The sequence below is a fragment of the Schistocerca gregaria genome, chromosome 3, assembly GCF_023897955.1.
Source record: "Schistocerca gregaria isolate iqSchGreg1 chromosome 3, iqSchGreg1.2, whole genome shotgun sequence".
Taxonomy (NCBI): domain Eukaryota; kingdom Metazoa; phylum Arthropoda; class Insecta; order Orthoptera; family Acrididae; genus Schistocerca; species Schistocerca gregaria.
In genome coordinates, this window is record NC_064922.1 from 20,712,994 (window position 1) to 20,736,590 (window position 23,597).

The 23,597-nt window shown below is 49.6% G+C and overlaps 14 non-coding genes across 14 annotated transcripts; all 14 read left to right on the forward strand.

Moving 5' to 3' along the window:
* The first annotated feature begins 599 nt into the window (after nucleotides 1–599).
* Trnaa-agc (transfer RNA alanine (anticodon AGC)) lies at nucleotides 600–673 on the forward strand. Its single transcript has one exon. It is a non-coding gene; the product is annotated as a tRNA-Ala (tRNA).
* A 1,398-nt stretch (nucleotides 674–2,071) lies between these two features.
* Trnaa-agc (transfer RNA alanine (anticodon AGC)) lies at nucleotides 2,072–2,145 on the forward strand. Its single transcript has one exon. It is a non-coding gene; the product is annotated as a tRNA-Ala (tRNA).
* A 1,528-nt stretch (nucleotides 2,146–3,673) lies between these two features.
* Nucleotides 3,674–3,747, forward strand: Trnaa-agc (transfer RNA alanine (anticodon AGC)). The gene has a single exon. It is a non-coding gene; the product is annotated as a tRNA-Ala (tRNA).
* A 1,398-nt stretch (nucleotides 3,748–5,145) lies between these two features.
* On the forward strand, nucleotides 5,146–5,219 carry Trnaa-agc (transfer RNA alanine (anticodon AGC)). Its single transcript has one exon. It is a non-coding gene; the product is annotated as a tRNA-Ala (tRNA).
* A 1,384-nt stretch (nucleotides 5,220–6,603) lies between these two features.
* Nucleotides 6,604–6,677, forward strand: Trnaa-agc (transfer RNA alanine (anticodon AGC)). The gene has a single exon. It is a non-coding gene; the product is annotated as a tRNA-Ala (tRNA).
* Nucleotides 6,678–8,051: 1,374 nt separating this feature from the next.
* Trnaa-agc (transfer RNA alanine (anticodon AGC)) lies at nucleotides 8,052–8,125 on the forward strand. Its single transcript has one exon. It is a non-coding gene; the product is annotated as a tRNA-Ala (tRNA).
* Nucleotides 8,126–10,995: 2,870 nt separating this feature from the next.
* Nucleotides 10,996–11,069, forward strand: Trnaa-agc (transfer RNA alanine (anticodon AGC)). The gene has a single exon. It is a non-coding gene; the product is annotated as a tRNA-Ala (tRNA).
* A 1,385-nt stretch (nucleotides 11,070–12,454) lies between these two features.
* On the forward strand, nucleotides 12,455–12,528 carry Trnaa-agc (transfer RNA alanine (anticodon AGC)). The gene has a single exon. It is a non-coding gene; the product is annotated as a tRNA-Ala (tRNA).
* A 1,385-nt stretch (nucleotides 12,529–13,913) lies between these two features.
* Nucleotides 13,914–13,987, forward strand: Trnaa-agc (transfer RNA alanine (anticodon AGC)). Its single transcript has one exon. It is a non-coding gene; the product is annotated as a tRNA-Ala (tRNA).
* A 2,870-nt stretch (nucleotides 13,988–16,857) lies between these two features.
* Nucleotides 16,858–16,931, forward strand: Trnaa-agc (transfer RNA alanine (anticodon AGC)). Its single transcript has one exon. It is a non-coding gene; the product is annotated as a tRNA-Ala (tRNA).
* Nucleotides 16,932–18,315: 1,384 nt separating this feature from the next.
* Nucleotides 18,316–18,389, forward strand: Trnaa-agc (transfer RNA alanine (anticodon AGC)). Its single transcript has one exon. It is a non-coding gene; the product is annotated as a tRNA-Ala (tRNA).
* Nucleotides 18,390–19,787: 1,398 nt separating this feature from the next.
* Nucleotides 19,788–19,861, forward strand: Trnaa-agc (transfer RNA alanine (anticodon AGC)). Its single transcript has one exon. It is a non-coding gene; the product is annotated as a tRNA-Ala (tRNA).
* A 1,384-nt stretch (nucleotides 19,862–21,245) lies between these two features.
* Trnaa-agc (transfer RNA alanine (anticodon AGC)) lies at nucleotides 21,246–21,319 on the forward strand. The gene has a single exon. It is a non-coding gene; the product is annotated as a tRNA-Ala (tRNA).
* Nucleotides 21,320–22,704: 1,385 nt separating this feature from the next.
* Trnaa-agc (transfer RNA alanine (anticodon AGC)) lies at nucleotides 22,705–22,778 on the forward strand. The gene has a single exon. It is a non-coding gene; the product is annotated as a tRNA-Ala (tRNA).
* The last annotated feature ends 819 nt before the right edge of the window (nucleotides 22,779–23,597 follow it).

A 23,597-nucleotide genomic window follows, 5' to 3' on the forward strand; every position in this document is an offset into this window, starting at 1 on the left:
TTTGTATTCTGGTACCTTCGCCGCTACAAACCAACCAACCATCGTGTCCGTGCACATCAGAGTCGCAAAGAATGGAGAATAGCCAGGCTTGGTCGTGTGTGTAGCTGTAGCTCATTTGGCAGATCGTTCGCTTAGCGTGTGAACGGTCTCGGTTTCAAGCCCCGGCTCCTCCATGTTTTGTGGTCAGTGCATGGTAAGTGTTGGTCGCAGCGAACATAAACGCACGCAAGAAGTTGCAAAACCAGCGTCACAGACTGATATGATGTATACTGTCATAAGGAGAGCAAGATGTAAGTGTGGGGACCGGCTGTTATCGTGGTGTCATCGAGTGCAGATCTGTCTTAGGTATCACGGCTTAACGTCATTGAAGTCTAGAGGTGGACAACACGTTCGTCTTACTCAGAGCGGTGTCTGAACTCTATTTTCGACGTTATGCGTGCCACTTTCATTGTGGCCAACTACGATTCGATACAGAATGCACGAAACCTGAAAGACACCCTCACTGATACATAGAGAGTAGTGTTTGTCTGCGGAATAATGGGAGTGCAAGGGTCTGTGACGTTGATATGACTCTATGTAGCACTACTAGTTATCGGGGGGGTGGGCGTAGCTCAGATGGTAGAGCGCTCGCTTAGCGTGCGAGAGGTACTGGGATCGATACCCAGCGCCTCCAGAATTTTTAACACACATACATGCGCACCTTGCCATGCAAGTGGAATAATTCCCAACCGGCAGAGGTGTGTAGGCAGATACAAGCGAACGATTAGCATCCACAATTGCGCCGATTTCACGTAAATCCCACTGCACGTTCCCATTCTTTGCGTGCAGTCGGCTGCTACTGGTGTTGCTGGTTGTGACTGCTGATAACAGATGCCGTAGCAATCTATTCATGGAGTGAGTTGTATGTTTTGCGATAGTCTGTCTCTGACAACGAAAGCACAGGTGATATAGGTGCGAACACAGGAAGCTTGCAGCCCCTCGCTGCCTGCAGACACAGGGCAGCCACACTAGAAGAGCGGCCTAAGCCGTAGGCGAAATGTGATCATTCGCTTTGGCGCGACGTCGAACTATAAATAAGGCTGTCACTAGCGTGAGCGTTGCGTGAGCGTCGTGTAAAGTCGGAAAAGTAATCTGCATGGGTGATTGCCAAGTTTGGGGAGCGTTTCGTAGTACGATCAGTGCAAAGGGGAAGCGGAAACTTGTTGTGTCCCAGTGTTTTGCAGTTGGACGACAAGAGTTTGACACAGTAGCAAAGAGCGAGGCACTGAGTTGGCATGAACAATGGAGAGCACAATGGGGCTTGAGATGTGCTTGTTACCTCAGGTGCTGTGTGATTGTGGACAAGGAGTGGAATGGACCAATTTGTGACCGCCCTTTCAATTTAAGACGTTCAAAACAGACGGAATTTGCATTCGTAATACCAGAGCATCGAAACTACTTGGAACTCTTGTGTATATGAACGTGTCCGCGCCTTTGTATTCTGGTACCTTCGCCGCTACAAACCAAGCAACCATCGTGTCCGTGCACATCAGAGTCGCAAAGAATGGAGAATAGCCAGGCTTGGTCGCGTGTGTAGCTGTAGAACAGTTGGCAGATCGTTCGCTTAGCGTGTGAACGGTCTCGGTTTCAAGCCCCGGCTCCTCCATGTTTTGTGGTCAGTGCATGGTAAGTGTTGGTCGCAGCGAACATAAACGCACGCAAGAAGTTGCAAAACCAGCGTCACAGACTGATATGATGTATACTGTCATAAGGAGAGCAAGATGTAAGTGTGGGGACCGGCTGTTATCGTGGTGTCATCGAGTGCAGATCTGTCTTAGGTATCACGGCTTAACGTCATTGAAGTCTAGAGGTGGACAACACGTTCGTCTTACTCAGAGCGGTGTCTGAACTCTATTTTCGACGTTATGCGTGCCACTTTCATTGTGGCCAACTACGATTCGATACAGAATGCACGAAACCTGAAAGACACCCTCACTGATACATAGAGAGTAGTGTTTGTCTGCGGAATAATGGGAGTGCAAGGGTCTGTGACGTTGATATGACTGTATGTAGCACTACTAGTTATCGGGGGGGTGGGCGTAGCTCAGATGGTAGAGCGCTCGCTTAGCGTGCGAGAGGTACTGGGATCGATACCCAGCGCCTCCAGAATTTTTAACACACCTACATGCGCACCTTGCCATGCAAGTGGAATAATTCCCAACCGGCAGAGGTGTGTGGGCAGATACAAGCATACGATTAGCTCGCTTAGCGTGCGAGAGGTACTGGGATCGATACCCAGCGCCTCCAGAATTTTTAACACACCTACATGCGCACCTTGCCATGCAAGTGGAATAATTCCCAACCGGCAGAGGTGTGTAGGCAGATACAAGCGAACGATTAGCATCCACAATTGCGCCGATTTCACGTAAATCCCACTGCACGTTCCCATTCTTTGCGTGCAGTCGGCTGCTACTGGTGTTGCTGGTTGTGACTGCTGATAACAGATGCCGTAGCAATCAATTCATGGAGTGAGTTGTATGTTTTGCGATAGTCGGTCTCTGACAAGGAAGCACAGGTGATATAGGTGCGAACAGAGGAAGCTTACAGCCCCTCGCTGCCTGCAGACACAGCGCAGCCACACTAGAAGAGCGGCCTAAGCCGTAGGCGAAATGTGCTCATTCGCTTTGGCGCGACGTCGAACTATAAATAAGGCTGTCACTAGCGTGAGCGTCGTGTAAAGTCGGAAAAGTCATCTGCATGGGTGATTGCCAAGTTTGGGGAGCGTTTCGTAGTACGATCAGTGCAAAGGGGAAGCGGAAACTTGTTGTGTCCCAGTGTTTTGCAGTTGGACGACAAGAGTTTGACACAGTAGCCAAGTGCGAGGCACTGAGTTGGCATGAACAATGGAGAGCACAATGGGGCTTGAGATGTGCTTGTTACCTCAGGTGCTGTGTGATTGTGGACAAGGAGTGAAATGGACCAATTTGTGACCGCCCTTTCAATTTAAGCCGTTCAAAACAGACGGAATTTGCATTCGTAATACCAGAGCATCGAAACTACTTGGAACTCTTGTGTATATGAACGTGTCCGCGCCTTTGTACTCTGGTACCTTCGCCGCTACAAACCAACCAACCATCGTGTCCGTGCACATCAGAGTCGCAAAGAATGGAGAATAGCCAGGCTTGGTCGTGTGTGTAGCTGTAGCTCAGTTGGCAGATCGTTCGCTTAGCGTGTGAACGGTCTCGGTTTCAAGCCCCGGCTCCTCCATGTTTTGTGGTCAGTGCATGGTAAGTGTTGGTCGCAGCGAACATAAACGCACGCAAGAAGTTGCAAAACCAGCGTCACAGACTGATATGATGTATACTGTCATAAGGAGAGCAAGATGTAAGTGTGGGGACCGGCTGTTATCGTGGTGTCATCGAGTGCAGATCTGTCTTAGGTATCACGGCTTAACGTCATTGAAGTCTAGAGGTGGACAACACGTTCGTCTTACTCAGAGCGGTGTCTGAACTCTATTTTCGACGTTATGCGTGCCACTTTCATTGTGGCCAACTACGATTCGATACAGAATGCACGAAACCTGAAAGACACCCTCACTGATACATAGAGAGTAGTGTTTGTCTGCGGAATAATGGGAGTGCAAGGGTCTGTGACGTTGATATGACTGTATGTAGCACTACCAGTTATCTGGGGGGGTGGGCGTAGCTCAGATGGTAGAGCGCTCGCTTAGCGTGCGAGAGGTACTGGGATCGATACCCAGCGCCTCCAGAATTTTTAACACACCTACATGCGCACCTTGCCATGCAAGTGGAATAATTCCCAACCGGCAGAGGTGTGTAGGCAGATACAAGCGAACGATTAGCATCCACAATTGCGCCGATTTCACGTAAATCCCACTGCACGTTCCCATTGTTTGCGTGCAGTCGGCTGCTACTGGTGTTGCTGGTTGTGACTGCTGATAACAGATGCCGTAGCAATCAATTCATGGAGTGAGTTGTATGTTTTGCGATAGTCGGTCTCTGACAAGGAAGCACAGGTGATATAGGTGCGAACAGAGGAAGCTTACAGCCCCTCGCTGCCTGCAGACACAGCGCAGCCACACTAGAAGAGCGGCCTAAGCCGTAGGCGAAATGTGCTCATTCGCTTTGGCGCGACGTCGAACTATAAATAAGGCTGTCACTAGCGTGAGCGTTGCGTGAGCGTCGTGTAAAGTCGGAAAAGTCATCTGCATGGGTGATTGCCAAGTTTGGGGAGCGTTTCGTAGTACGATCAGTGCAAAGGGGAAGCGGAAACTTGTTGTGTCCCAGTGTTTTGCAGTTGGACGACAAGAGTTTGACACAGTAGCAAAGTGCGAGGCACTGAGTTGGCATGAACAATGGAGAGCACAATGGGGCTTGAGATGTGCTTGTTACCTCAGGTGCTGTGTGATTGTGGACAAGGAGTGAAATGGACCAATTTGTGACCGCCCTTTCAATTTAAGCCGTTCAAAACAGACGGAATTTGCATTCGTAATACCAGAGCATCGAAACTACTTGGAACTCTTGTGTATATGAACGTGTCCGCGCCTTTGTATTCTGGTACCTTCGCCGCTACAAACCAACCAACCATCGTGTCCGTGCACATCAGAGTCGCAAAGAATGGAGAATAGCCAGGCTTGGTCGTGTGTGTAGCTGTAGCTCAGTTGGCAGATCGTTCGCTTAGCGTGTGAACGGTCTCGGTTTCAAGCCCCGGCTCCTCCATGTTTTGTGGTCAGTGCATGGTAAGTGTTGGTCGCAGCGAACATAAACGCACGCAAGAAGTTGCAAAACCAGCGTCACAGACTGATATGATGTATACTGTCATAAGGAGAGCAAGATGTAAGTGTGGGGACCGGCTGTTATCGTGGTGTCATCGAGTGCAGATCTGTCTTAGGTATCACGGCTTAACGTCATTGAAGTCTAGAGGTGGACAACACGTTCGTCTTACTCAGAGCGGTGTCTGAACTCTATTTTCGACGTTATGCGTGCCACTTTCATTGTGGCCAACTACGATTCGATACAGAATGCACGAAACCTGAAAGACACCCTCACTGATACATAGAGAGTAGTGTTTGTCTGCGGAATAATGGGAGTGCAAGGGTCTGTGACGTTGATATGACTGTATGTAGCACTACCAGTTATCTGGGGGGGTGGGCGTAGCTCAGATGGTAGAGCGCTCGCTTAGCGTGCGAGAGGTACTGGGATCGATACCCAGCGCCTCCAGAATTTTTAACACACCTACATGCGCACCTTGCCATGCAAGTGGAATAATTCCCAACCGGCAGAGGTGTGTAGGCAGATACAAGCGAACGATTAGCATCCACAATTGCGCCGATTTCACGTAAATCCCACTGCACGTTCCCATTGTTTGCGTGCAGTCGGCTGCTACTGGTGTTGCTGGTTGTGACTGCTGATAACAGATGCCGTAGCAATCAATTCATGGAGTGAGTTGTATGTTTTGCGATAGTCGGTCTCTGACAAGGAAGCACAGGTGATATAGGTGCGAACAGAGGAAGCTTACAGCCCCTCGCTGCCTGCAGACACAGCGCAGCCACACTAGAAGAGCGGCCTAAGCCGTAGGCGAAATGTGCTCATTCGCTTTGGCGCGACGTCGAACTATAAATAAGGCTGTCACTAGCGTGAGCGTTGCGTGAGCGTCGTGTAAAGTCGGAAAAGTCATCTGCATGGGTGATTGCCAAGTTTGGGGAGCGTTTCGTAGTACGATCAGTGCAAAGGGGAAGCGGAAACTTGTTGTGTCCCAGTGTTTTGCAGTTGGACGACAAGAGTTTGACACAGTAGCAAAGTGCGAGGCACTGAGTTGGCATGAACAATGGAGAGCACAATGGGGCTTGAGATGTGCTTGTTACCTCAGGTGCTGTGTGATTGTGGACAAGGAGTGAAATGGACCAATTTGTGACCGCCCTTTCAATTTAAGCCGTTCAAAACAGACGGAATTTGCATTCGTAATACCAGAGCATCGAAACTACTTGGAACTCTTGTGTATATGAACGTGTCCGCGCCTTTGTATTCTGGTACCTTCGCCGCTACAAACCAACCAACCATCGTGTCCGTGCACATCAGAGTCGCAAAGAATGGAGAATAGCCAGGCTTGGTCGTGTGTGTAGCTGTAGCTCAGTTGGCAGATCGTTCGCTTAGCGTGTGAACGGTCTCGGTTTCAAGCCCCGGCTCCTCCATGTTTTGTGGTCAGTGCATGGTAAGTGTTGGTCGCAGCGAACATAAACGCACGCAAGAAGTTGCAAAACCAGCGTCACAGACTGATATGATGTATACTGTCATAAGGAGAGCAAGATGTAAGTGTGGGGACCGGCTGTTATCGTGGTGTCATCGAGTGCAGATCTGTCTTAGGTATCACGGCTTAACGTCATTGAAGTCTAGAGGTGGACAACACGTTCGTCTTACTCAGAGCGGTGTCTGAACTCTATTTTCGACGTTATGCGTGCCACTTTCATTGTGGCCAACTACGATTCGATACAGAATGCACGAAACCTGAAAGACACCCTCACTGATACATAGAGAGCAGTGTTTGTCTGCGGAATAATGGGAGTGCAAGGGTCTGTGACGTTGATATGACTGTATGTGTCGGGGGGGTGGGCGTAGCTCAGATGGTAGAGCGCTCGCTTAGCGTGCGAGAGGTACTGGGATCGATACCCAGCGCCTCCAGAATTTTTAACACTCCTACATGCGCACCTTGCCATGCAAGTGGAATAATTCCCAACCGGCAGAGGTGTGTAGGCAGATACAAGCGAACGATTAGCATCCACAATTGCGCCGATTTCACGTAAATCCCACTGCACGTTCCCATTCTTTGCGTGCAGTCGGCTGCTACTGGTGTTGCTGGTTGTGACTGCTGATAACAGATGCCGTAGCAATCAATTCATGGAGTGAGTTGTATGTTTTGCGATAGTCTGTCTCTGACAACGAAAGCACAGGTGATATAGGTGCGAACACAGGAAGCTTGCAGCCCCTCGCTGCCTGCAGACACAGGGCAGCCACACTAGAAGAGCGGCCTAAGCCGTAGGCGAAATGTGCTCATTCGCTTTGGCGCGACGTCGAACTATAAATAAGGCTGTCACTAGCGTGAGCGTCGTGTAAAGTCGGAAAAGTCATCTGCATGGGTGATTGCCAAGTTTGGGGAGCGTTTCGTAGTACGATCAGTGCAAAGGGGAAGCGGAAACTTGTTGTGTCCCAGTGTTTTGCAGTTGGACGACAAGAGTTTGACACAGTAGCAAAGAGCGAGGCACTGAGTTGGCATGAACAATGGAGAGCACAATGGGGCTTGAGATGTGCTTGTTACCTCAGGTGCTGTGTGATTGTGGACAAGGAGTGAAATGGACCAATTTGTGACCGCCCTTTCAATTTAAGACGTTCAAAACAGACGGAATTTGCATTCGTAATACCAGAGCATCGAAACTACTTGGAACTCTTGTGTATATGAACGTGTCCTCGCCTTTGTATTCTGGTACCTTCGCCGCTACAAACCAACCAACCATCGTGTCCGTGCACATCAGAGTCGCAAAGAATGGAGAATAGCCAGGCTTGGTCGTGTGTGTAGCTGTAGCTCAGTTGGCAGATCGTTCGCTTAGCGTGTGAACGGTCTCGGTTTCAAGCCCCGGCTCCTCCATGTTTTGTGGTCAGTGCATGGTAAGTGTTGGTCGCAGCGAACATAAACGCACGCAAGAAGTTGCAAAACCAGCGTCACAGACTGATATGATGTATACTGTCATAAGGAGAGCAAGATGTAAGTGTGGGGACCGGCTGTTATCGTGGTGTCATCGAGTGCAGATCTGTCTTAGGTATCACGGCTTAACGTCATTGAAGTCTAGAGGTGGACAACACGTTCGTCTTACTCAGAGCGGTGTCTGAACTCTATTTTCGACGTTATGCGTGCCACTTTCATTGTGGCCAACTACGATTCGATACAGAATGCACGAAACCTGAAAGACACCCTCACTGATACATAGAGAGCAGTGTTTGTCTGCGGAATAATGGGAGTGCAAGGGTTTGTGACGTTGATATGACTGTATGTGTCGGGGGGGTGGGCGTAGCTCAGATGGTAGAGCGCTCGCTTAGCGTGCGAGAGGTACTGGGATCGATACCCAGCGCCTCCAGAATTTTTAACACTCCTACATGCGCACCTTGCCATGCAAGTGGAATAATTCCCAACCGGCAGAGGTGTGTAGGCAGATACAAGCGAACGATTAGCATCCACAATTGCGCCGATTTCACGTAAATCCCACTGCACGTTCCCATTCTTTGCGTGCAGTCGGCTGCTACTGGTGTTGCTGGTTGTGACTGCTGATAACAGATGCCGTAGCAATCAATTCATGGAGTGAGTTGTATGTTTTGCGATAGTCTGTCTCTGACAACGAAAGCACAGGTGATATAGGTGCGAACACAGGAAGCTTGCAGCCCCTCGCTGCCTGCAGACACAGGGCAGCCACACTAGAAGAGCGGCCTAAGCCGTAGGCGAAATGTGCTCATTCGCTTTGGCGCGACGTCGAACTATAAATAAGGCTGTCACTAGCGTGAGCGTTGCGTGAGCGTCGTGTAAAGTCGGAAAAGTCATCTGCATGGGTGATTGCCAAGTTTGGGGAGCGTTTCGTAGTACGATCAGTGCAAAGGGGAAGCGGAAACTTGTTGTGTCCCAGTGTTTTGCAGTTGGACGCCAAGAGTTTGACACAGTAGCAAAGAGCGAGGCACTGAGTTGGCATGAACAATGGAGAGCACAATGGGGCTTGAGATGTGCTTGTTACCTCAGGTGCTGTGTGATTGTGGACAAGGAGTGAAATGGACCAATTTGTGACCGCCCTTTCAATTTAAGACGTTCAAAACAGACGGAATTTGCATTCGTAATACCAGAGCATCGAAACTACTTGGAACTCTTGTGTATATGAACGTGTCCGCGCCTTTGTATTCTGGTACCTTCGCCGCTACAAACCAACCAACCATCGTGTCCGTGCACATCAGAGTCGCAAAGAATGGAGAATAGCCAGGCTTGGTCGTGTGTGTAGCTGTAGCTCAGTTGGCAGATCGTTCGCTTAGCGTGTGAACGGTCTCGGTTTCAAGCCCCGGCTCCTCCATGTTTTGTGGTCAGTGCATGGTAAGTGTTGGTCGCAGCGAACATAAACGCACGCAAGAAGTTGCAAAACCAGCGTCACAGACTGATATGATGTATACTGTCATAAGGAGAGCAAGATGTAAGTGTGGGGACCGGCTGTTATCGTGGTGTCATCGAGTGCAGATCTGTCTTAGGTATCACGGCTTAACGTCATTGAAGTCTAGAGGTGGACAACACGTTCGTCTTACTCAGAGCGGTGTCTGAACTCTATTTTCGACGTTATGCGTGCCACTTTCATTGTGGCCAACTACGATTCGATACAGAATGCACGAAACCTGAAAGACACCCTCACTGATACATAGAGAGTAGTGTTTGTCTGCGGAATAATGGGAGTGCAAGGGTCTGTGACGTTGATATGACTCTATGTAGCACTACTAGTTATCGGGGGGGTGGGCGTAGCTCAGATGGTAGAGCGCTCGCTTAGCGTGCGAGAGGTACTGGCATCGATACCCAGCGCCTCCAGAATTTTTAACACACCTACATGCGCACCTTGCCATGCAAGTGGAATAATTCCCAACCGGCAGAGGTGTGTAGGCAGATACAAGCGAACGATTAGCATCCACAATTGCGCCGATTTCACGTAAATCCCACTGCACGTTCCCATTCTTTGCGTGCAGTCGGCTGCTACTGGTGTTGCTGGTTGTGACAGCTGATAACAGATGCCGTAGCAATCAATTCATGGAGTGAGTTGTATGTTTTGCGATAGTCTGTCTCTGACAACGAAAGCACAGGTGATATAGGTGCGAACACAGGAAGCTTGCAGCCCCTCGCTGCCTGCAGACACAGGGCAGCCACACTAGAAGAGCGGCCTAAGCCGTAGGCGAAATGTGCTCATTCGCTTTGGCGCGACGTCGAACTATAAATAAGGCTGTCACTAGCGTGAGCGTTGCGTGAGCGTCGTGTAAAGTCGGAAAAGTCATCTGCATGGGTGATTGCCAAGTTTGGGGAGCGTTTCGTAGTACGATCAGTGCAAAGGGGAAGCGGAAACTTGTTGTGTCCCAGTGTTTTGCAGTTGGACGACAAGAGTTTGACACAGTAGCAAAGAGCGAGGCACTGAGTTGGCATGAACAATGGAGAGCACAATGGGGCTTGAGATGTGCTTGTTACCTCAGGTGCTGTGTGATTGTGGACAAGGAGTGAAATGGACCAATTTGTGACCGCCCTTTCAATTTAAGACGTTCAAAACAGACGGAATTTGCATTCGTAATACCAGAGCATCGAAACTACTTGGAACTCTTGTGTATATGAACGTGTCCGCGCCTTTGTATTCTGGTACCTTCGCCGCTACAAACCAACCAACCATCGTGTCCGTGCACATCAGAGTCGCAAAGAATGGAGAATAGCCAGGCTTGGTCGTGTGTGTAGCTGTAGCTCAGTTGGCAGATCGTTCGCTTAGCGTGTGAACGGTCTCGGTTTCAAGCCCCGGCTCCTCCATGTTTTGTGGTCAGTGCATGGTAAGTGTTGGTCGCAGCGAACATAAACGCACGCAAGAAGTTGCAAAACCAGCGTCACAGACTGATATGATGTATACTGTCATAAGGAGAGCAAGATGTAAGTGTGGGGACCGGCTGTTATCGTGGTGTCATCGAGTGCAGATCTGTCTTAGGTATCACGGCTTAACGTCATTGAAGTCTAGAGGTGGACAACACGTTCGTCTTACTCAGAGCGGTGTCTGAACTCTATTTTCGACGTTATGCGTGCCACTTTCATTGTGGCCAACTACGATTCGATACAGAATGCACGAAACCTGAAAGACACCCTCACTGATACATAGAGAGTAGTGTTTGTCTGCGGAATAATGGGAGTGCAAGGGTCTGTGACGTTGATATGACTGTATGTAGCACTACTAGTTATCGGGGGGGTGGGCGTAGCTCAGATGGTAGAGCGCTCGCTTAGCGTGCGAGAGGTACTGGGATCGATACCCAGCGCCTCCAGAATTTTTAACACACCTACATGCGCACCTTGCCATGCAAGTGGAATAATTCCCAACCGGCAGAGGTGTGTGGGCAGATACAAGCAAACGATTAGCATCCACAATTGCGCCGATTTCACGTAAATCCCACTGCACGTTCCCATTCTTTGCGTGCAGTCGGCTGCTACTGGTGTTGCTGGTTGTGACTGCTGATAACAGATGCCGTAGCAATCAATTCATGGAGTGAGTTGTATGTTTTGCGATAGTCGGTCTCTGACAAGGAAGCACAGGTGATATAGGTGCGAACAGAGGAAGCTTACAGCCCCTCGCTGCCTGCAGACACAGCGCAGCCACACTAGAAGAGCGGCCTAAGCCGTAGGCGAAATGTGCTCATTCGCTTTGGCGCGACGTCGAACTATAAATAAGGCTGTCACTAGCGTGAGCGTTGCGTGAGCGTCGTGTAAAGTCGGAAAAGTCATCTGCATGGGTGATTGCCAAGTTTGGGGAGCGTTTCGTAGTACGATCAGTGCAAAGGGGAAGCGGAAACTTGTTGTGTCCCAGTGTTTTGCAGTTGGACGACAAGAGTTTGACACAGTAGCAAAGAGCGAGGCACTGAGTTGGCATGAACAATGGAGAGCACAATGGGGCTTGAGATGTGCTTGTTACCTCAGGTGCTGTGTGATTGTGGACAAGGAGTGAAATGGACCAATTTGTGACCGCCCTTTCAATTTAAGACGTTCAAAACAGACGGAATTTGCATTCGTAATACCAGAGCATCGAAACTACTTGGAACTCTTGTGTATATGAACGTGTCCGCGCCTTTGTATTCTGGTACCTTCGCCGCTACAAACCAACCAACCATCGTGTCCGTGCACATCAGAGTCGCAAAGAATGGAGAATAGCCAGGCTTGGTCGTGTGTGTAGCTGTAGCTCAGTTGGCAGATCGTTCGCTTAGCGTGTGAACGGTCTCGGTTTCAAGCCCCGGCTCCTCCATGTTTTGTGGTCAGTGCATGGTAAGTGTTGGTCGCAGCGAACATAAACGCACGCAAGAAGTTGCAAAACCAGCGTCACAGACTGATATGATGTATACTGTCATAAGGAGAGCAAGATGTAAGTGTGGGGACCGGCTGTTATCGTGGTGTCATCGAGTGCAGATCTGTCTTAGGTATCACGGCTTAACGTCATTGAAGTCTAGAGGTGGACAACACGTTCGTCTTACTCAGAGCGGTGTCTGAACTCTATTTTCGACGTTATGCGTGCCACTTTCATTGTGGCCAACTACGATTCGATACAGAATGCACGAAACCTGAAAGACACCCTCACTGATACATAGAGAGCAGTGTTTGTCTGCGGAATAATGGGAGTGCAAGGGTCTGTGACGTTGATATGACTGTATGTGTCCGGGGGGGTGGGCGTAGCTCAGATGGTAGAGCGCTCGCTTAGCGTGCGAGAGGTACTGGGATCGATACCCAGCGCCTCCAGAATTTTTAACACTCCTACATGCGCACCTTGCCATGCAAGTGGAATAATTCCCAACCGGCAGAGGTGTGTAGGCAGATACAAGCGAACGATTAGCATCCACAATTGCGCCGATTTCACGTAAATCCCACTGCACGTTCCCATTCTTTGCGTGCAGTCGGCTGCTACTGGTGTTGCTGGTTGTGACTGCTGATAACAGATGCCGTAGCAATCAATTCATGGAGTGAGTTGTATGTTTTGCGATAGTCTGTCTCTGACAACGAAAGCACAGGTGATATAGGTGCGAACACAGGAAGCTTGCAGCCCCTCGCTGCCTGCAGACACAGGGCAGCCACACTAGAAGAGCGGCCTAAGCCGTAGGCGAAATGTGCTCATTCGCTTTGGCGCGACGTCGAACTATAAATAAGGCTGTCACTAGCGTGAGCGTTGCGTGAGCGTCGTGTAAAGTCGGAAAAGTCATCTGCATGGGTGATTGCCAAGTTTGGGGAGCGTTTCGTAGTACGATCAGTGCAAAGGGGAAGCGGAAACTTGTTGTGTCCCAGTGTTTTGCAGTTGGACGACAAGAGTTTGACACAGTAGCAAAGAGCGAGGCACTGAGTTGGCATGAACAATGGAGAGCACAATGGGGCTTGAGATGTGCTTGTTACCTCAGGTGCTGTGTGATTGTGGACAAGGAGTGAAATGGACCAATTTGTGACCGCCCTTTCAATTTAAGACGTTCAAAACAGACGGAATTTGCATTCGTAATACCAGAGCATCGAAACTACTTGGAACTCTTGTGTATATGAACGTGTCCGCGCCTTTGTATTCTGGTACCTTCGCCGCTACAAACCAACCAACCATCGTGTCCGTGCACATCAGAGTCGCAAAGAATGGAGAATAGCCAGGCTTGGTCGTGTGTGTAGCTGTAGCTCAGTTGGCAGATCGTTCGCTTAGCGTGTGAACGGTCTCGGTTTCAAGCCCCGGCTCCTCCATGTTTTGTGGTCAGTGCATGGTAAGTGTTGGTCGCAGCGAACATAAACGCACGCAAGAAGTTGCAAAACCAGCGTCACAGACTGATATGATGTATACTGTCATAAGGAGAGCAAGATGTAAGTGTGGGGACCGGCTGTTATCGTGGTGTCATCGAGTGCAGATCTGTCTTAGGTATCACGGCTTAACGTCATTGAAGTCTAGAGGTGGACAACACGTTCGTCTTACTCAGAGCGGTGTCTGAACTCTATTTTCGACGTTATGCGTGCCACTTTCATTGTGGCCAACTACGATTCGATACAGAATGCACGAAACCTGAAAGACACCCTCACTGATACATAGAGAGCAGTGTTTGTCTGCGGAATAATGGGAGTGCAAGGGTCTGTGACGTTGATATGACTGTATGTGTCGGGGGGGTGGGCGTAGCTCAGATGGTAGAGCGCTCGCTTAGCGTGCGAGAGGTACTGGGATCGATACCCAGCGCCTCCAGAATTTTTAACACTCCTACATGCGCACCTTGCCATGCAAGTGGAATAATTCCCAACCGGCAGAGGTGTGTAGGCAGATACAAGCGAACGATTAGCATCCACAATTGCGCCGATTTCACGTAAATCCCACTGCACGTTCCCATTCTTTGCGTGCAGTCGGCTGCTACTGGTGTTGCTGGTTGTGACTGCTGATAACAGATGCCGTAGCAATCAATTCATGGAGTGAGTTGTATGTTTTGCGATAGTCTGTCTCTGACAACGAAAGCACAGGTGATATAGGTGCGAACACAGGAAGCTTGCAGCCCCTCGCTGCCTGCAGACACAGGGCAGCCACACTAGAAGAGCGGCCTAAGCCGTAGGCGAAATGTGCTCATTCGCTTTGGCGCGACGTCGAACTATAAATAAGGCTGTCACTAGCGTGAGCGTTGCGTGAGCGTCGTGTAAAGTCGGAAAAGTCATCTGCATGGGTGATTGCCAAGTTTGGGGAGCGTTTCGTAGTACGATCAGTGCAAAGGGGAAGCGGAAACTTGTTGTGTCCCAGTGTTTTGCAGTTGGACGACAAGAGTTTGACACAGTAGCAAAGAGCGAGGCACTGAGTTGGCATGAACAATGGAGAGCACAATGGGGCTTGAGATGTGCTTGTTACCTCAGGTGCTGTGTGATTGTGGACAAGGAGTGAAATGGACCAATTTGTGACCGCCCTTTCAATTTAAGACGTTCAAAACAGACGGAATTTGCATTCGTAATACCAGAGCATCGAAACTACTTGGAACTCTTGTGTATATGAACGTGTCCTCGCCTTTGTATTCTGGTACCTTCGCCGCTACAAACCAACCAACCATCGTGTCCGTGCACATCAGAGTCGCAAAGAATGGAGAATAGCCAGGCTTGGTCGTGTGTGTAGCTGTAGCTCAGTTGGCAGATCGTTCGCTTAGCGTGTGAACGGTCTCGGTTTCAAGCCCCGGCTCCTCCATGTTTTGTGGTCAGTGCATGGTAAGTGTTGGTCGCAGCGAACATAAACGCACGCAAGAAGTTGCAAAACCAGCGTCACAGACTGATATGATGTATACTGTCATAAGGAGAGCAAGATGTAAGTGTGGGGACCGGCTGTTATCGTGGTGTCATCGAGTGCAGATCTGTCTTAGGTATCACGGCTTAACGTCATTGAAGTCTAGAGGTGGACAACACGTTCGTCTTACTCAGAGCGGTGTCTGAACTCTATTTTCGACGTTATGCGTGCCACTTTCATTGTGGCCAACTACGATTCGATACAGAATGCACGAAACCTGAAAGACACCCTCACTGATACATAGAGAGTAGTGTTTGTCTGCGGAATAATGGGAGTGCAAGGGTCTGTGACGTTGATATGACTCTATGTAGCACTACTAGTTATCGGGGGGGTGGGCGTAGCTCAGATGGTAGAGCGCTCGCTTAGCGTGCGAGAGGTACTGGCATCGATACCCAGCGCCTCCAGAATTTTTAACACACCTACATGCGCACCTTGCCATGCAAGTGGAATAATTCCCAACCGGCAGAGGTGTGTAGGCAGATACAAGCGAACGATTAGCATCCACAATTGCGCCGATTTCACGTAAATCCCACTGCACGTTCCCATTCTTTGCGTGCAGTCGGCTGCTACTGGTGTTGCTGGTTGTGACAGCTGATAACAGATGCCGTAGCAATCAATTCATGGAGTGAGTTGTATGTTTTGCGATAGTCTGTCTCTGACAACGAAAGCACAGGTGATATAGGTGCGAACACAGGAAGCTTGCAGCCCCTCGCTGCCTGCAGACACAGGGCAGCCACACTAGAAGAGCGGCCTAAGCCGTAGGCGAAATGTGCTCATTCGCTTTGGCGCGACGTCGAACTATAAATAAGGCTGTCACTAGCGTGAGCGTTGCGTGAGCGTCGTGTAAAGTCGGAAAAGTCATCTGCATGGGTGATTGCCAAGTTTGGGGAGCGTTTCGTAGTACGATCAGTGCAAAGGGGAAGCGGAAACTTGTTGTGTCCCAGTGTTTTGCAGTTGGACGACAAGAGTTTGACACAGTAGCAAAGAGCGAGGCACTGAGTTGGCATGAACAATGGAGAGCACAATGGGGCTTGAGATGTGCTTGTTACCTCAGGTGCTGTGTGATTGTGGACAAGGAGTGAAATGGACCAATTTGTGACCGCCCTTTCAATTTAAGACGTTCAAAACAGACGGAATTTGCATTCGTAATACCAGAGCATCGAAACTACTTGGAACTCTTGTGTATATGAACGTGTCCGCGCCTTTGTATTCTGGTACCTTCGCCGCTACAAACCAACCAACCATCGTGTCCGTGCACATCAGAGTCGCAAAGAATGGAGAATAGCCAGGCTTGGTCGTGTGTGTAGCTGTAGCTCAGTTGGCAGATCGTTCGCTTAGCGTGTGAACGGTCTCGGTTTCAAGCCCCGGCTCCTCCATGTTTTGTGGTCAGTGCATGGTAAGTGTTGGTCGCAGCGAACATAAACGCACGCAAGAAGTTGCAAAACCAGCGTCACAGACTGATATGATGTATACTGTCATAAGGAGAGCAAGATGTAAGTGTGGGGACCGGCTGTTATCGTGGTGTCATCGAGTGCAGATCTGTCTTAGGTATCACGGCTTAACGTCATTGAAGTCTAGAGGTGGACAACACGTTCGTCTTACTCAGAGCGGTGTCTGAACTCTATTTTCGACGTTATGCGTGCCACTTTCATTGTGGCCAACTACGATTCGATACAGAATGCACGAAACCTGAAAGACACCCTCACTGATACATAGAGAGTAGTGTTTGTCTGCGGAATAATGGGAGTGCAAGGGTCTGTGACGTTGATATGACTGTATGTAGCACTACTAGTTACCGGGGGGGTGGGCGTAGCTCAGATGGTAGAGCGCTCGCTTAGCGTGCGAGAGGTACTGGGATCGATACCCAGCGCCTCCAGAATTTTTAACACACCTACATGCGCACCTTGCCATGCAAGTGGAATAATTCCCAACCGGCAGAGGTGTGTGGGCAGATACAAGCGAACGATTAGCATCCACAATTGCGCCGATTTCACGTAAATCCCACTGCACGTTCCCATTCTTTGCGTGCAGTCGGCTGCTACTGGTGTTGCTGGTTGTGACTGCTGATAACAGATGCCGTAGCAATCAATTCATGGAGTGAGTTGTATGTTTTGCGATAGTCGGTCTCTGACAAGGAAGCACAGGTGATATAGGTGCGAACAGAGGAAGCTTACAGCCCCTCGCTGCCTGCAGACACAGCGCAGCCACACTAGAAGAGCGGCCTAAGCCGTAGGCGAAATGTGCTCATTCGCTTTGGCGCGACGTCGAACTATAAATAAGGCTGTCACTAGCGTGAGCGTTGCGTGAGCGTCGTGTAAAGTCGGAAAAGTCATCTGCATGGGTGATTGCCAAGTTTGGGGAGCGTTTCGTAGTACGATCAGTGCAAAGGGGAAGCGGAAACTTGTTGTGTCCCAGTGTTTTGCAGTTGGACGACAAGAGTTTGACACAGTAGCAAAGAGCGAGGCACTGAGTTGGCATGAACAATGGAGAGCACAATGGGGCTTGAGATGTGCTTGTTACCTCAGGTGCTGTGTGATTGTGGACAAGGAGTGAAATGGACCAATTTGTGACCGCCCTTTCAATTTAAGACGTTCAAAACAGACGGAATTTGCATTCGTAATACCAGAGCATCGAAACTACTTGGAACTCTTGTGTATATGAACGTGTCCGCGCCTTTGTATTCTGGTACCTTCGCCGCTACAAACCAACCAACCATCGTGTCCGTGCACATCAGAGTCGCAAAGAATGGAGAATAGCCAGGCTTGGTCGTGTGTGTAGCTGTAGCTCAGTTGGCAGATCGTTCGCTTAGCGTGTGAACGGTCTCGGTTTCAAGCCCCGGCTCCTCCATGTTTTGTGGTCAGTGCATGGTAAGTGTTGGTCGCAGCGAACATAAACGCACGCAAGAAGTTGCAAAACCAGCGTCACAGACTGATATGATGTATACTGTCATAAGGAGAGCAAGATGTAAGTGTGGGGACCGGCTGTTATCGTGGTGTCATCGAGTGCAGATCTGTCTTAGGTATCACGGCTTAACGTCATTGAAGTCTAGAGGTGGACAACACGTTCGTCTTACTCAGAGCGGTGTCTGAACTCTATTTTCGACGTTATGCGTGCCACTTTCATTGTGGCCAACTACGATTCGATACAGAATGCACGAAACCTGAAAGACACCCTCACTGATACATAGAGAGCAGTGTTTGTCTGCGGAATAATGGGAGTGCAAGGGTCTGTGACGTTGATATGACTGTATGTGTCGGGGGGGTGGGCGTAGCTCAGATGGTAGAGCGCTCGCTTAGCGTGCGAGAGGTACTGGGATCGATACCCAGCGCCTCCAGAATTTTTAACACTCCTACATGCGCACCTTGCCATGCAAGTGGAATAATTCCCAACCGGCAGAGGTGTGTAGGCAGATACAAGCGAACGATTAGCATCCACAATTGCGCCGATTTCACGTAAATCCCACTGCACGTTCCCATTCTTTGCGTGCAGTCGGCTGCTACTGGTGTTGCTGGTTGTGACTGCTGATAACAGATGCCGTAGCAATCAATTCATGGAGTGAGTTGTATGTTTTGCGATAGTCTGTCTCTGACAACGAAAGCACAGGTGATATAGGTGCGAACACAGGAAGCTTGCAGCCCCTCGCTGCCTGCAGACACAGGGCAGCCACACTAGAAGAGCGGCCTAAGCCGTAGGCGAAATGTGCTCATTCGCTTTGGCGCGACGTCGAACTATAAATAAGGCTGTCACTAGCGTGAGCGTTGCGTGAGCGTCGTGTAAAGTCGGAAAAGTCATCTGCATGGGTGATTGCCAAGTTTGGGGAGCGTTTCGTAGTACGATCAGTGCAAAGGGGAAGCGGAAACTTGTTGTGTCCCAGTGTTTTGCAGTTGGACGACAAGAGTTTGACACAGTAGCAAAGAGCGAGGCACTGAGTTGGCATGAACAATGGAGAGCACAATGGGGCTTGAGATGTGCTTGTTACCTCAGGTGCTGTGTGATTGTGGACAAGGAGTGAAATGGACCAATTTGTGACCGCCCTTTCAATTTAAGACGTTCAAAACAGACGGAATTTGCATTCGTAATACCAGAGCATCGAAACTACTTGGAACTCTTGTGTATATGAACGTGTCCGCGCCTTTGTATTCTGGTACCTTCGCCGCTACAAACCAACCAACCATCGTGTCCGTGCACATCAGAGTCGCAAAGAATGGAGAATAGCCAGGCTTGGTCGTGTGTGTAGCTGTAGCTCAGTTGGCAGATCGTTCGCTTAGCGTGTGAACGGTCTCGGTTTCAAGCCCCGGCTCCTCCATGTTTTGTGGTCAGTGCATGGTAAGTGTTGGTCGCAGCGAACATAAACGCACGCAAGAAGTTGCAAAACCAGCGTCACAGACTGATATGATGTATACTGTCATAAGGAGAGCAAGATGTAAGTGTGGGGACCGGCTGTTATCGTGGTGTCATCGAGTGCAGATCTGTCTTAGGTATCACGGCTTAACGTCATTGAAGTCTAGAGGTGGACAACACGTTCGTCTTACTCAGAGCGGTGTCTGAACTCTATTTTCGACGTTATGCGTGCCACTTTCATTGTGGCCAACTACGATTCGATACAGAATGCACGAAACCTGAAAGACACCCTCACTGATACATAGAGAGTAGTGTTTGTCTGCGGAATAATGGGAGTGCAAGGGTCTGTGACGTTGATATGACTGTATGTAGCACTACTAGTTACCGGGGGGGTGGGCGTAGCTCAGATGGTAGAGCGCTCGCTTAGCGTGCGAGAGGTACTGGGATCGATACCCAGCGCCTCCAGAATTTTTAACACACCTACATGCGCACCTTGCCATGCAAGTGGAATAATTCCCAACCGGCAGAGGTGTGTGGGCAGATACAAGCAAACGATTAGCATCCACAATTGCGCCGATTTCACGTAAATCCCACTGCACGTTCCCATTCTTTGCGTGCAGTCGGCTGCTACTGGTGTTGCTGGTTGTGACTGCTGATAACAGATGCCGTAGCAATCAATTCATGGAGTGAGTTGTATGTTTTGCGATAGTCGGTCTCTGACAAGGAAGCACAGGTGATATAGGTGCGAACAGAGGAAGCTTACAGCCCCTCGCTGCCTGCAGACACAGCGCAGCCACACTAGAAGAGCGGCCTAAGCCGTAGGCGAAATGTGCTCATTCGCTTTGGCGCGACGTCGAACTATAAATAAGGCTGTCACTAGCGTGAGCGTTGCGTGAGCGTCGTGTAAAGTCGGAAAAGTCATCTGCATGGGTGATTGCCAAGTTTGGGGAGCGTTTCGTAGTACGATCAGTGCAAAGGGGAAGCGGAAACTTGTTGTGTCCCAGTGTTTTGCAGTTGGACGACAAGAGTTTGACACAGTAGCAAAGAGCGAGGCACTGAGTTGGCATGAACAATGGAGAGCACAATGGGGCTTGAGATGTGCTTGTTACCTCAGGTGCTGTGTGATTGTGGACAAGGAGTGAAATGGACCAATTTGTGACCGCCCTTTCAATTTAAGACGTTCAAAACAGACGGAATTTGCATTCGTAATACCAGAGCATCGAAACTACTTGGAACTCTTGTGTATATGAACGTGTCCGCGCCTTTGTATTCTGGTACCTTCGCCGCTACAAACCAACCAACCATCGTGTCCGTGCACATCAGAGTCGCAAAGAATGGAGAATAGCCAGGCTTGGTCGTGTGTGTAGCTGTAGCTCAGTTGGCAGATCGTTCGCTTAGCGTGTGAACGGTCTCGGTTTCAAGCCCCGGCTCCTCCATGTTTTGTGGTCAGTGCATGGTAAGTGTTGGTCGCAGCGAACATAAACGCACGCAAGAAGTTGCAAAACCAGCGTCACAGACTGATATGATGTATACTGTCATAAGGAGAGCAAGATGTAAGTGTGGGGACCGGCTGTTATCGTGGTGTCATCGAGTGCAGATCTGTCTTAGGTATCACGGCTTAACGTCATTGAAGTCTAGAGGTGGACAACACGTTCGTCTTACTCAGAGCGGTGTCTGAACTCTATTTTCGACGTTATGCGTGCCACTTTCATTGTGGCCAACTACGATTCGATACAGAATGCACGAAACCTGAAAGACACCCTCACTGATACATAGAGAGCAGTGTTTGTCTGCGGAATAATGGGAGTGCAAGGGTCTGTGACGTTGATATGACTGTATGTGTCGGGGGGGTGGGCGTAGCTCAGATGGTAGAGCGCTCGCTTAGCGTGCGAGAGGTACTGGGATCGATACCCAGCGCCTCCAGAATTTTTAACACTCCTACATGCGCACCTTGCCATGCAAGTGGAATAATTCCCAACCGGCAGAGGTGTGTAGGCAGATACAAGCGAACGATTAGCATCCACAATTGCGCCGATTTCACGTAAATCCCACTGCACGTTCCCATTCTTTGCGTGCAGTCGGCTGCTACTGGTGTTGCTGGTTGTGACTGCTGATAACAGATGCCGTAGCAATCAATTCATGGAGTGAGTTGTATGTTTTGCGATAGTCTGTCTCTGACAACGAAAGCACAGGTGATATAGGTGCGAACACAGGAAGCTTGCAGCCCCTCGCTGCCTGCAGACACAGGGCAGCCACACTAGAAGAGCGGCCTAAGCCGTAGGCGAAATGTGCTCATTCGCTTTGGCGCGACGTCGAACTATAAATAAGGCTGTCACTAGCGTGAGCGTTGCGTGAGCGTCGTGTAAAGTCGGAAAAGTCATCTGCATGGGTGATTGCCAAGTTTGGGGAGCGTTTCGTAGTACGATCAGTGCAAAGGGGAAGCGGAAACTTGTTGTGTCCCAGTGTTTTGCAGTTGGACGACAAGAGTTTGACACAGTAGCAAAGAGCGAGGCACTGAGTTGGCATGAACAATGGAGAGCACAATGGGGCTTGAGATGTGCTTGTTACCTCAGGTGCTGTGTGATTGTGGACAAGGAGTGAAATGGACCAATTTGTGACCGCCCTTTCAATTTAAGACGTTCAAAACAGACGGAATTTGCATTCGTAATACCAGAGCATCGAAACTACTTGGAACTCTTGTGTATATGAACGTGTCCGCGCCTTTGTATTCTGGTACCTTCGCCGCTACAAACCAACCAACCATCGTGTCCGTGCACATCAGAGTCGCAAAGAATGGAGAATAGCCAGGCTTGGTCGTGTGTGTAGCTGTAGCTCAGTTGGCAGATCGTTCGCTTAGCGTGTGAACGGTCTCGGTTTCAAGCCCCGGCTCCTCCATGTTTTGTGGTCAGTGCATGGTAAGTGTTGGTCGCAGCGAACATAAACGCACGCAAGAAGTTGCAAAACCAGCGTCACAGACTGATATGATGTATACTGTCATAAGGAGAGCAAGATGTAAGTGTGGGGACCGGCTGTTATCGTGGTGTCATCGAGTGCAGATCTGTCTTAGGTATCACGGCTTAACGTCATTGAAGTCTAGAGGTGGACAACACGTTCGTCTTACTCAGAGCGGTGTCTGAACTCTATTTTCGACGTTATGCGTGCCACTTTCATTGTGGCCAACTACGATTCGATACAGAATGCACGAAACCTGAAAGACACCCTCACTGATACATAGAGAGCAGTGTTTGTCTGCGGAATAATGGGAGTGCAAGGGTCTGTGACGTTGATATGACTGTATGTGTCGGGGGGGTGGGCGTAGCTCAGATGGTAGAGCGCTCGCTTAGCGTGCGAGAGGTACTGGGATCGATACCCAGCGCCTCCAGAATTTTTAACACTCCTACATGCGCACCTTGCCATGCAAGTGGAATAATTCCCAACCGGCAGAGGTGTGTAGGCAGATACAAGCGAACGATTAGCATCCACAATTGCGCCGATTTCACGTAAATCCCACTGCACGTTCCCATTCTTTGCGTGCAGTCGGCTGCTACTGGTGTTGCTGGTTGTGACTGCTGATAACAGATGCCGTAGCAATCAATTCATGGAGTGAGTTGTATGTTTTGCGATAGTCTGTCTCTGACAACGAAAGCACAGGTGATATAGGTGCGAACACAGGAAGCTTGCAGCCCCTCGCTGCCTGCAGACACAGGGCAGCCACACTAGAAGAGCGGCCTAAGCCGTAGGCGAAATGTGCTCATTCGCTTTGGCGCGACGTCGAACTATAAATAAGGCTGTCACTAGCGTGAGCGTTGCGTGAGCGTCGTGTTAAGTCGGAAAAGTCATCTGCATGGGTGATTGCCAAGTTTGGGGAGCGTTTCGTAGTACGATCAGTGCAAAGGGGAAGCGGAAACTTGTTGTGTCCCAGTGTTTTGCAGTTGGACGACAAGAGTTTGACACAGTAGCAAAGAGCGAGGCACTGAGTTGGCATGAACAATGGAGAGCACAATGGGGCTTGAGATGTGCTTGTTACCTCAGGTGCTGTGTGATTGTGGACAAGGAGTGAAATGGACCAATTTGTGACCGCCCTTTCAATTTAAGACGTTCAAAACAGACGGAATTTGCATTCGTAATACCAGAGCATCGAAACTACTTGGAACTCTTGTGTATATGAACGTGTCCTCGCCTTTGTATTCTGGTACCTTCG